Source organism: Perognathus longimembris, chromosome 6 (genome assembly GCF_023159225.1).
Source record: "Perognathus longimembris pacificus isolate PPM17 chromosome 6, ASM2315922v1, whole genome shotgun sequence".
Lineage (NCBI taxonomy): Eukaryota > Metazoa > Chordata > Mammalia > Rodentia > Heteromyidae > Perognathus > Perognathus longimembris.
In genome coordinates this window covers 44,692,889-44,703,249 of record NC_063166.1, presented here as the reverse complement: position 1 = coordinate 44,703,249, position 10,361 = coordinate 44,692,889, and positions in this window count along the sequence as shown.

The following is a 10,361-nucleotide window of genomic DNA, read 5'->3' as shown; positions in this document are numbered from 1 at the left end:
AGGTTTTATTGCTCTACAGAGAGGAATGGGAACAATTTGGTTTTTATGCTGGCTTGTTTTTCCTCTTCTAAGAGGGTGAGCACAGAGGAGAGAGTGAGTACAGAAACAGGGGTGTAATCCTAAGACTTCCGCAGGCAGAAGTGCCCTATGCTTTCTGGGATGGTGCTTATGAGGCTCTTCCTCCTCAGACCTTCACTGACAACTGTCACTTACTCAAAATCTCAGGTAAATAGGAGCTGGCTAGGTATAGAAACCAAGACATGGTATGAACACAATTACTGAATGGAAAATAAAAATTCAACACAGGCAGCCCAGAGGACCATAACTCCACAAGGAATGCAGACCAATCTTGGCCAGGGCACTAATTTTCCTTCTCCCAAAGGCATGGACTATGAATATTCAGGCCAATTTTTAGGTAGATCCATCTGATAACTGATTATACCAAGGAAGCCAACAGCACATCATATTTTTATGAGCCATCTTTACGAAATAGGATACAATCAAAGATGGAAAAAGTTATATAAGTCATGTAAAACCCTACAGCAAAACAGGCATGGAGGCTTTAAACTCAGCACTTCAAGAGGTGTAGGTAGGAAGGTAAGTTCAGGACCAGCTTAGGCTATACAACAAGTAACCTGAACTGCATGGTGAGTTGCCTGGGCTATGTAGCAAATTCAAGACCAAGCGGAGCTACACAGGGAGACCCATTTGAAACACACACACACACACACACACACACACACACACACACACACAAAGTATTAGAAGCTATTTTTTAAATTCCTAATCTAGTCTTCTTTTGCATATATTATTATCTCCAAAAGCAATTTTCAATGCCAGGGGTCATGTTACTAGCCATAGGTGAGGCTTCTCTGGAAACCTTACTAGGGAGTTTGAAATGGGTTCATCTAAATCCTTTCCATGTCATTGCAGTCTGAGAATCTGTTTACTCAGTCACATTGGCCCAAATCCTAGCTGCTCTATGAACTTGGTAACATTTCTGGAGAAAGTTTCCTATGCCTTTCCTATGCCATAGTGCTTGAGATTATTATTAAGGGTTTTGGTATTAAGAAAAAGTAGACCATTAATAAAATACAGAAAAAATCATACTTGGACATGATAAATTAAACAGGACTCTAAACAGTAACATAGTGAGACCAAAGGAGGAAATTCTTAGGAGAGGATCACAAGGGCTCAATAGCTATGTACCTATCATCATACAAAATGATGTTTATTGAAATGAACTCCAAGAAATGGAAAAAAAAGTTTTTATTTCATTTTTGTGTTTTTGTTTTGTTTTTCCCCTTTGTCACTGTTTTTTTTTTTATTTCGGTGATTTTTGTCTTGTATATATGTATGTTTATCCTTTGGGGGAGGGTAAAGGGAAGCATAGAAATAGTGGGAGAAAGGGTGAACTAATTCAGCAGTGGTACTCACTAGACACTATGTTGAAATGAGCTATACAACTTGTGGGGGGAGAGGGGATGAAGGGAAAAAAACTGGGAGAAAATAAGGGAAGAGGTGACACTGTTCATAAAGAAATGTACTAATTACTTGACCTATGTAACTGTAATCCCTCTGTACATCTCCTTTTCAGTAAAAATAAACTTTAAAAAAAGAAAAGGTAGACCATTAAGACTAAAAATCTTTTACAGGTGTTTTTTTTTTAATAGATTCTTTTTTTTTTTTTTTTTTTTTTTGGCCAGTCCTGGGCCTTGGACTCAGGGCCTGAGCACTGTCCCTGGCTTCCTTTTGCTCAAGGCTAGCACTCTGTCACTTGAGCCACAGCGCCACTTCTGGCTGTTTTTTGTATATGTGGTGCTGGGGAATCGAACCCAGGGCCTCATGTATACGAGGCAAGCACTCTTGCCACTAGGCCATATCCCCAGCCCCTTTTAATAGATTCTTTTTTTCCCCAGAGCTGAGGACCGAACTCGGGGCCTTGCACTTGCCAAGCAGGCACTCTTCCACTGAGCTAAATCCCCAGCCCAAAACTAAAAATCTTTTAGAACAGTACAAAGGGAGAGAGAGGAAGATGGCACCGCCACAGTAGGGAGGCACCCCAACTCGCTCCAACTGAGTAGCAAGCTGGGAACTCCAGCACCCAACACCCCATCAAGAACCCAGCAAAACCAGCAGCCAGAAGCAGTGGAGAAATGCAGGAAACAAAAAGGAACAAAAAAAGAAGAGCCTATAACCTGCACGGAGCCGGAGAATCTCCGGAATACCCTCCCCCCACCCGCCGACCCTGGCCCAAACAGGGCCAGGCTGGGAAAGAGGACCCAACGAATGGCAGACTGACTGCTGAAAACTCACACCAGGAGCACAGAGTCCAGACAGCAGGACTGCACAGACCCCAGGGAGAGCGCGGACCAAGACACACGGCGACGGGAAGTTCAGAACCACACGGCTGGAATTGGATGTGAGCAGCAGGGTAACTGAGTGGTGCACAAGGGAGAGCCGGGTTGCCACCACAACCTTTCACCACACCCCAGCACCCCACCCCCAAAGGGCCAACGGCGGCGCGGGACACACACACAATCCAGGAACAGTGAGTTCCCCATTGCCCCCTCCCCCAACAGGAGACCAACTATCAGAAACCCAAACCCTACAAAGAAGCTAGAAATCCCTCCCTCTCCCTCCCCACCCCGAGGGAACAAAGAACCCCAACATCAGGCGGCAAGGTCCCATCAGGCTCTGGGAAGACACAAGAAATAGCAAGGGAAGGGCAGAGCAGCGGCAAGGCAGCAGAGGACCCTGAAACGGCCACACGGCCCCGCCGCCCCTTCCCAACAGGGGCCCCAGGGACGGCAGGCATTGGAAGCTCCACCTGACTTGCCTGGGCCTCGTGGACTTTTTCAACTAAAGTCACAGGCGCTGGTGGGCAATACCAGCCCAGCAGGGACACCTGGGCCCAATCACGCGCCCCCTTGCAGCAGAGGCACAGTGTGTGGGCGCTAACCTGCACCCGGACATTGATCCCACTGGGCCCCACACATACCACCCCCCACAGCAGACTCGCAGGAGGGCACAAGCACAACCCAACAACCCAGGGCTCGCTCTGGTAGGCGTACCCCACACAGGTGGGAAGGGCCCCAGCAGCAGCGCCCGCTGAGGTGGGTGCACGTCGCACAGGTGGGCGGGGCCCTCGGCGACAGACCAGCGGGAACCAACAAAAAGTCAAACCAGGGAAGCCACCCACAGATCTCCAGATGTGCAAATCACAAAGAAATATAACACAGTTCATCAAAGGGCAAGCCAAATTTCCAGCTCTAAAAAGCAGCACGATTGAAGAGGAAATGGAGAATTAAAAAATCAACTGAGGCCATGTTAGCAGAAATGATGGAAAGCCTCAGAAATGAAATCAGAAACAATTCCAGGAGTTTAGAGTGGAAGTCTCGAAGGACATCCAGGAAGCCAAGTAAGAAATGGAAGCAAAAATGGATACAGTGCAAACCTCCATTAAAGAAGACCTTAACATCCTGAGAAGTGAAATGCATGAAAAAATAGATTTAAAATACAACTCTTTAAAGGAAGAAATTTCCACGATCAGAGCTGATCTGGCAACCATAAATAGCTCTCTGACATCCATAAATTCCGCAATTGAATCCACAGCACAAAGAATTGACCATATTGAATCCAGAATCTCTCTCTTGGACGATGATGCAGCCGATAAGAACCAGAAAATTACCACACTCCAAGAAACGGTAAAGCTCCAGGACAGACTAATCCAGGAGCTAGTGGACAAAGACAAGAGATATAATCTGCGCATAATTAGAATAGAAGAAGGAGTCAAATACCAGAGCAGAGGGCTTCAACATATTTTCAATAAAGTGATTACAGAAAACTTCGCCAATCTCACAAGGGACCCCATCCAGGTAACCGAAGCCTATAGGACACCTGGCAGACCAGACCCCAGAAAAGCCACGCCAAGGCACATAATATTCAAGACTTCAGATCTCAAGAATAAAGAGCAAATTTTGAATGCAGCCAAAGCGAAGAAAGAAATTTATTACAATGGGAAGAGGATCCGAATAACAGCGGACATCTCCACACAAAACTACCACGCGTGAAGAGAATGGAAGAACACCATCCAAGTTCTACAGGCCAACAATTGCCAAGCTAGAATAAAATATCCAGCAAAGCTGGAGTTCATATTCAAGGGCAAAACCAGATCTTGCCATAGCAAAGAGGATCTAAAGGCGTATGTGAATAAAAAACCAGCCCTACAGCAAATTCTAAGAGGGGAATCCCACCCAACAGAAATCGTACAGGACACACAGACAGAAACAGAAAGAAACTACAATAGCCAGATTCCAACAGAAAGAGCAGCTCACTAAAAAGACAAGAAAAAAAAGAGGAAAAACAGCCCAACAAGAAAATGGAAGGAGAAAAAACACTCTTATCCTTGATCTCTTTGAATATAAACAGTATAAACTCTCCGATAAAGAGGAGCAAACTGGAAGAATGGATCCACAAACAAAAAGTTGCCATCTGTTGTCTATAAGAGACCCACCTTACAGCAAGGAATAAAAACAGGCTCCAAATGAAAGGATGGAGCAAGATCTTCCAAGCAAACACACCTACCAAAACGGCAGGAGTAGCCATCCTGATCTCAGACAAGCTGGACTTCTCATTAAAATCAACTCAAAAAGACAAAGAAGGTCACTACATTTTAATACAAGGAAAAATCCAGAATCAAGACATCACGGTGATAAATGTATACTCACCGAACAAAAGAGGCCCTACCTATGTCAAGCAAATTCTCACAGAAATACAGAACAAGATAGACACAAACACAATCATAGTGGGTGACCTTAATACCCCACTCTCTCCAAGAGACAGATTCAACACCCAGAGGATTAGCAAGGGAGCTGAGGACCTAATGGATCTGACAGATCTATACAGAATCTTCCACCCTACAGAGACCCAATACACCTTCTTCTCAGCAGCCCATGGATCATACTCCAAAATAGACCATGTAATAGCCCACACAAAGAACCTCAGCAAATACAAAAGTATTGATGTCATCCCATGTATTATAACTGAACACAGTGGATTAAAGGTAACCCTCAATAACAACGGTTACCACAGAGGCTATACTCATTCTTGGAGGCTAAACCCCACATTGTTATCAAACACTTGGGCCACAGACCAAATTAAAGATGAAATCAACGAAGTTATAAGTCACAATGACAATGAAAATACATCACAAAGAAACCTATGGGACACAGATAAGGCAGTACTGAGGGGTAAGATCATTGCCCTCAGAACTCACATGAAAACAATGGAAGCCGAGCAGGTGAATATCCTCACGATGAAACTAAAACAACTGGAGAAACAAGAAATGATCGATCTTGGGCATGGCCACGTGGCTACTGTATATGTTCTTGATACATTTTATATTGTATATATGTCTACCTGACCTAGAGAAGAGATAGAAAAACAGGGCGTAAGATATCACAAGAAATGTACACACTGCCCTATTATGTAACTGTACCCTTTTTGCACAACACCTTGTCAAAAAATTTGTGTTCAATTAATAAATAAATAAATAAATAAAAGAAATGATCAAACCTAAAATTACTAGGAGGAGAGAGATCACAAAGATTAAAGAAGACATAAATATGATTGAAAATAGAAAGACCATTCAACAAATAAATAAGACTAAAAGCTGGTTCTTTGAGAAAATAAATAAAATTGACAGACCCCTCACAAGACTTACAAAAAAAAAAAAAAGAAGAGAAGAGACTCATATACGTAAAATCAGGGACTCCACTGGAAAAATTACAAAAAGTACACACGATATTCAAACAATCATAAGGAACTATTTCCAGAACATCTACTCACTAAAAAACAATAATTTTACAGAAATGGATCAATTCTTAGAGAAGTGTAAACTGCCCAAACTGAACCAAGAAGAAATAAATCAACTAAATAAACCAATAACTTATAGTGAGATACAGGGGGTAATCAAGAACCTCCCAACAAACAAAAGCCCAGGCCCAGATGGATTCACCAACAAATTCTATAAAACCTTTAGTGAGGAGCTAATACCAATACTCCTCAAACTCTTCCATGAAATGGAAACAGAGGGAGAAATCCCAAACTCATTCTATGAAGCTAATATCATACTCATTCCCAAACCAGGCAAATACCCAACAAAAAAAGAGAACTACAGACCAATATCACTAATGAACACAGACACAAAGCTCCTCAATAAAATATTAGCTAACAGGATCCAGAAACTGATCAAGAAAATTATACATCATGACCAAGTAGGCTTCATCCCACAGCCACAAGGATGGTTCAACATCCATAAATCAATCAATGTAATTCACCACATAAACAGAACTAAAATCAAGAATCACATTGTTATCTCAGTCGATGCCCAAAAAGCCTTTGACAAAATACAACATCCATGCTTATTAAAAGCTCTGGCGAGAACAGAAATAGATGGAACATTCCTCAAAACCATAAAAGCCATATGCAACAGATCCACTTCTTTTCAACATAGTGCTGGAATCCCTAGCCATAGCAATAAGGCAAGAGGAGGACATCAAAGGGATCCACATCAGCAAGGAAGAAATCAAGTTATCCCTATTCGCAGATGACATGATCTTATATCTGAAGGACCCAAAAACTCAGTCCCCAAACTCCTACACCTAATAAACCATTTTGGCAAAGTAGCAGGATACAAAATCAATCCACAAAAGTCAGCAGCTTTTCTGTACACCAGCAATGTACAAGCAGAAAAGGAAATTATGGAAACAATTCTATTTACAGTAACTAAAAAAAGAATAAAGTACCTAGGGATCAACTTAACCAAGGACGTGACGGACCTATTTAATGAGAACTATAAAAATCTAATAAGGGAAATCAAAGAAGACACAAGGAGATAGAAAGACCTCCCATGCTCATGGGTAGGCAGAATCAATACAGTGAAATATAGTCTTAGTTTTCTTTTTATTTATTTATTTATTTATTTTGCCAGTCCTGGGGCTTGAGCTCAGGGCCTGAGCACTGTCCCTGGCTTTTTTGCTCATGACTGGCATTCTACCACTTGAGCCACAGCGCCACTTCTGGATTTTTCTGTATATGTGGTGCTGAGGAATTGAACCCAGGGCTTCATGTATACAAGGCAAGCACTCTTGCCACTAGGCCATATTCCCAGCCCCCAAGAGTATTTTTATAACAAAAATTGGAGGAAGGAACAGCTAAATTATTTGCATTGTACCTACATTGACCATAGAGAAGAGAAATGGGATAAGACAATGTGAAAAAAGTTTGTTGCTTCTGGATTAATTAGAGTTCAGAGTGTCCAGAAAGTTCATGTATAAGCTGGATTTGTGATATTCTGAAATGTCATGCTATCTTTTATTTCTTCCTGTTCTGTTCTAAACCTCATATAGCTAAGTTTAGGCCATTTTTCTTTTATAAGGTTACTAATCCTGTCAGGCAGACCTCATACTCATGATTTCATTTCAACTTAACCTAGTCCTAAAGGCCTCATATCTTAATATATCACATCAGATTTGACATGAATTTTAGGAAAGGCCTAAGTACCGAGATCTAATGATGTAAGTTGCAGTCCAAGTACAAGGGTCTGAAGTACAAGGATAGCCAAGGGCTCAGTCAGATAAGCCAATAAATTCCAATCTGAATATGAAGACTCATGTCCATGCTCAAGGACCTCAGGCAGAGGAAATTCTTTCTCTTGGCCTTTTGTTCTCTTCCAACCTCTAGTGAGTTGGTTATGGCTCCCCTACTATGGGGAGGGTAATCTAGTTTATTCAGTGGAAAGATGCTCATTTCAATCCTATGTAGATGCCTGCTAACAGACACAACTAGGATAATATTTAACAAAGCATCTGGACACTCTGTGGCCCAGTCCAGTGAACAAAGAACAGTAAACATTATGAGCTCTTCTTTTTCGTTGTAAGATAGTATTGTGCAGAGGTTCATAAGTATGGCCTGAAAGCTCTTATTAGGCCTTTTGCTTGTTACTTGTATTACAGCACTTCTAGAATCCTGACCCTTAAAAAAATATACAGGGTTGTTGTTTTTTTCCAGATTACTATTTTAGTGGCCATAGAATACTCACTAAGTGGAGATGCCCCAAACATTGATGAAGAGGTAGATGACTACAATATTATTTGTCTATTGCTGATTAAAAATGTGTTGTCATGTTGCTGAGCTATAAGCATAGAGAAACAGCATAGAGTAACCAATTATTTGGGGTCTGAGTGTTTTCCTGCAGGCAGAACTTTAAGAGTTTAAACTGAAGTAGTCAGGGCAAACCAGGAGAATTGACCCTTTCACTCTACCACCAAAGGAAAAGAGGAGCCCAAAGATGAGTGGGTAGGCAAAACCCACAGCTTACCACAGTGAACCACAGAATCAAATTGCTTGTGGTCTATTGGCAGACTGAATGTCTTTCTGACCATTCCAGCTCCTTTATTATATTAGGATTCTTGTCAAGGGACTTTTTCCTTCATGATTGATGACTTAGTTTAGTGCCATTCTTATCAATTTCATCCAATAGAAATGAACCAAGAATCCAAACAACTCAGTTGCACCCTGAAATCTCTTCTAACCCAGAAACTTTAGTAGTCACTAGCAATCTGCTATGTGCTATGATGTAACTTTTTCTTTGTGATTGTCACTTGAAAGCTGAACTTTTGAAATGCAAAGTATGTCAATTTTAGAACTCTGTTTGTGTGTGTGTGTGTGTGTGTGTGTTGTACGTTTGAATTTTTGTGTGTGCTTGCTGGTACTGGCATTTGAACTTTGGGCCTAGGTGCTGTCCCTTATCTTTGTGGTTGAAGGCTGGTATTATACCAGCTCCACTTCTGCCTTTTTGTTGGTTAATTGGAGACAAAAGTCTCACAACCTTCAGATCTCGGGCTTCCGAGTAGCTATGATTACAAGCATGAGCCATGGCATAAGCTAAGCATATTAGGTAAGCATATAAAGAATTCATCCAATGGTGCTGTAGCTTAAGTGGTAGAGTGCTAGCCTTGAGCAAAAAGGAGCTCAGAGACAGCACCCAGGCCCTGAGTTCAAGCTCCAGGACCAGCAAAAAAGAAAGAAAGAAAGAAGGAAAGAAAGAAAGAAAGAAAGTAATTCATCCATTTATCCATTTTATTTTTCTGCCCCGTATCCTAGCATTTCCATTTTTCCCTTAAAAATTAATATTTATCTAAACAAACTTCAAGAAATGGAAATGAGGTTTTTCTTCTTTTTTTTGTCTTGTTTGTTCTTTTGTCTGTTTTTGTGAGGGCAAGTGGGGGCACAGAAATAGAGGGATAAAGGGTGAACAAATTCAGCAGTGGTACTCACTGTGGGTGAGGCTGGGAGGGAAATACTGTGAGAATGAAGGAAGGGGTGACATTATCCAAAAAGAAATGTACTCAACCCCACTGTATATCACTTTTATAATAACAATAAGAAAACAGATCTCACTGTGTAATGCCGGTCTTCTCTAGACCCTCACAGTCACCCTGCCTCTACTCCCTGAGCTCTACAAGTTCAGGTGTGAGTCACCATGGCTGCTCTCCCACCTGTTTCTTTTTATCTTTTAAAATATGGCTATTATGCCAGGTGCTGGTGGCTCATGCCTGTAATCCTAGCTACTCAGGAAGCTGAGATATGAGGATCATCATTCAAAGCCAGCCCAGGCAGGAAAGTCTTATTCCCAATTAGCCACCAGAAAACCAGAAGTGGCACTGTGGCTCAAGTGGTACAGCGCTAGCCTTGAGCTGAAGAGCTTAGGGACAGCCACCAGGCCCAGAGTTCAAGCTCCATGACTGACCAAATAAAATAAAATAAAATATGGCCATTAGAAACAAATTATATATGACAGTATATTACATATTCACAAATATATTTCTATTGACTGTCACAACAGAGCATAATTGTTTTTATCCTTGTTTGCCCTTAAACTACCTCATTCATAACCGTTTCTATTTCCTAGGGTAAATAAAGAAAAAAATGAGTGGGTGAACATGTCTTCAGTTGTGTATAGCCCTAAGTGCACAAATGAGAGATAGAGAGAGAGAGAGAGAGAGAGGAAAAAAAGGAAGGGAAGGAGGGAGAGAGGGAGGGAGGGAAGAAGACAGAAAGAGAGAAAGAAAGGAAAGAAGGAAGGGAGGAAAAGTAATTTATTAGCTAAAAGTTACTGAGCTTTTCTTTTTTTTTGCCAGTCCTGGTCCTTGAACTGAGGGCTGAAAGCTACCTCTAGCTTCTTTTTTGCTCAAGGCTAGCACTCTACCACTTGAGCCACAGTGCCACAACTGGCCTTTTCTATATATGTGGTGATGAAGAATAGAAAACAGGGCTTCATGTATCCAAGACAAGTA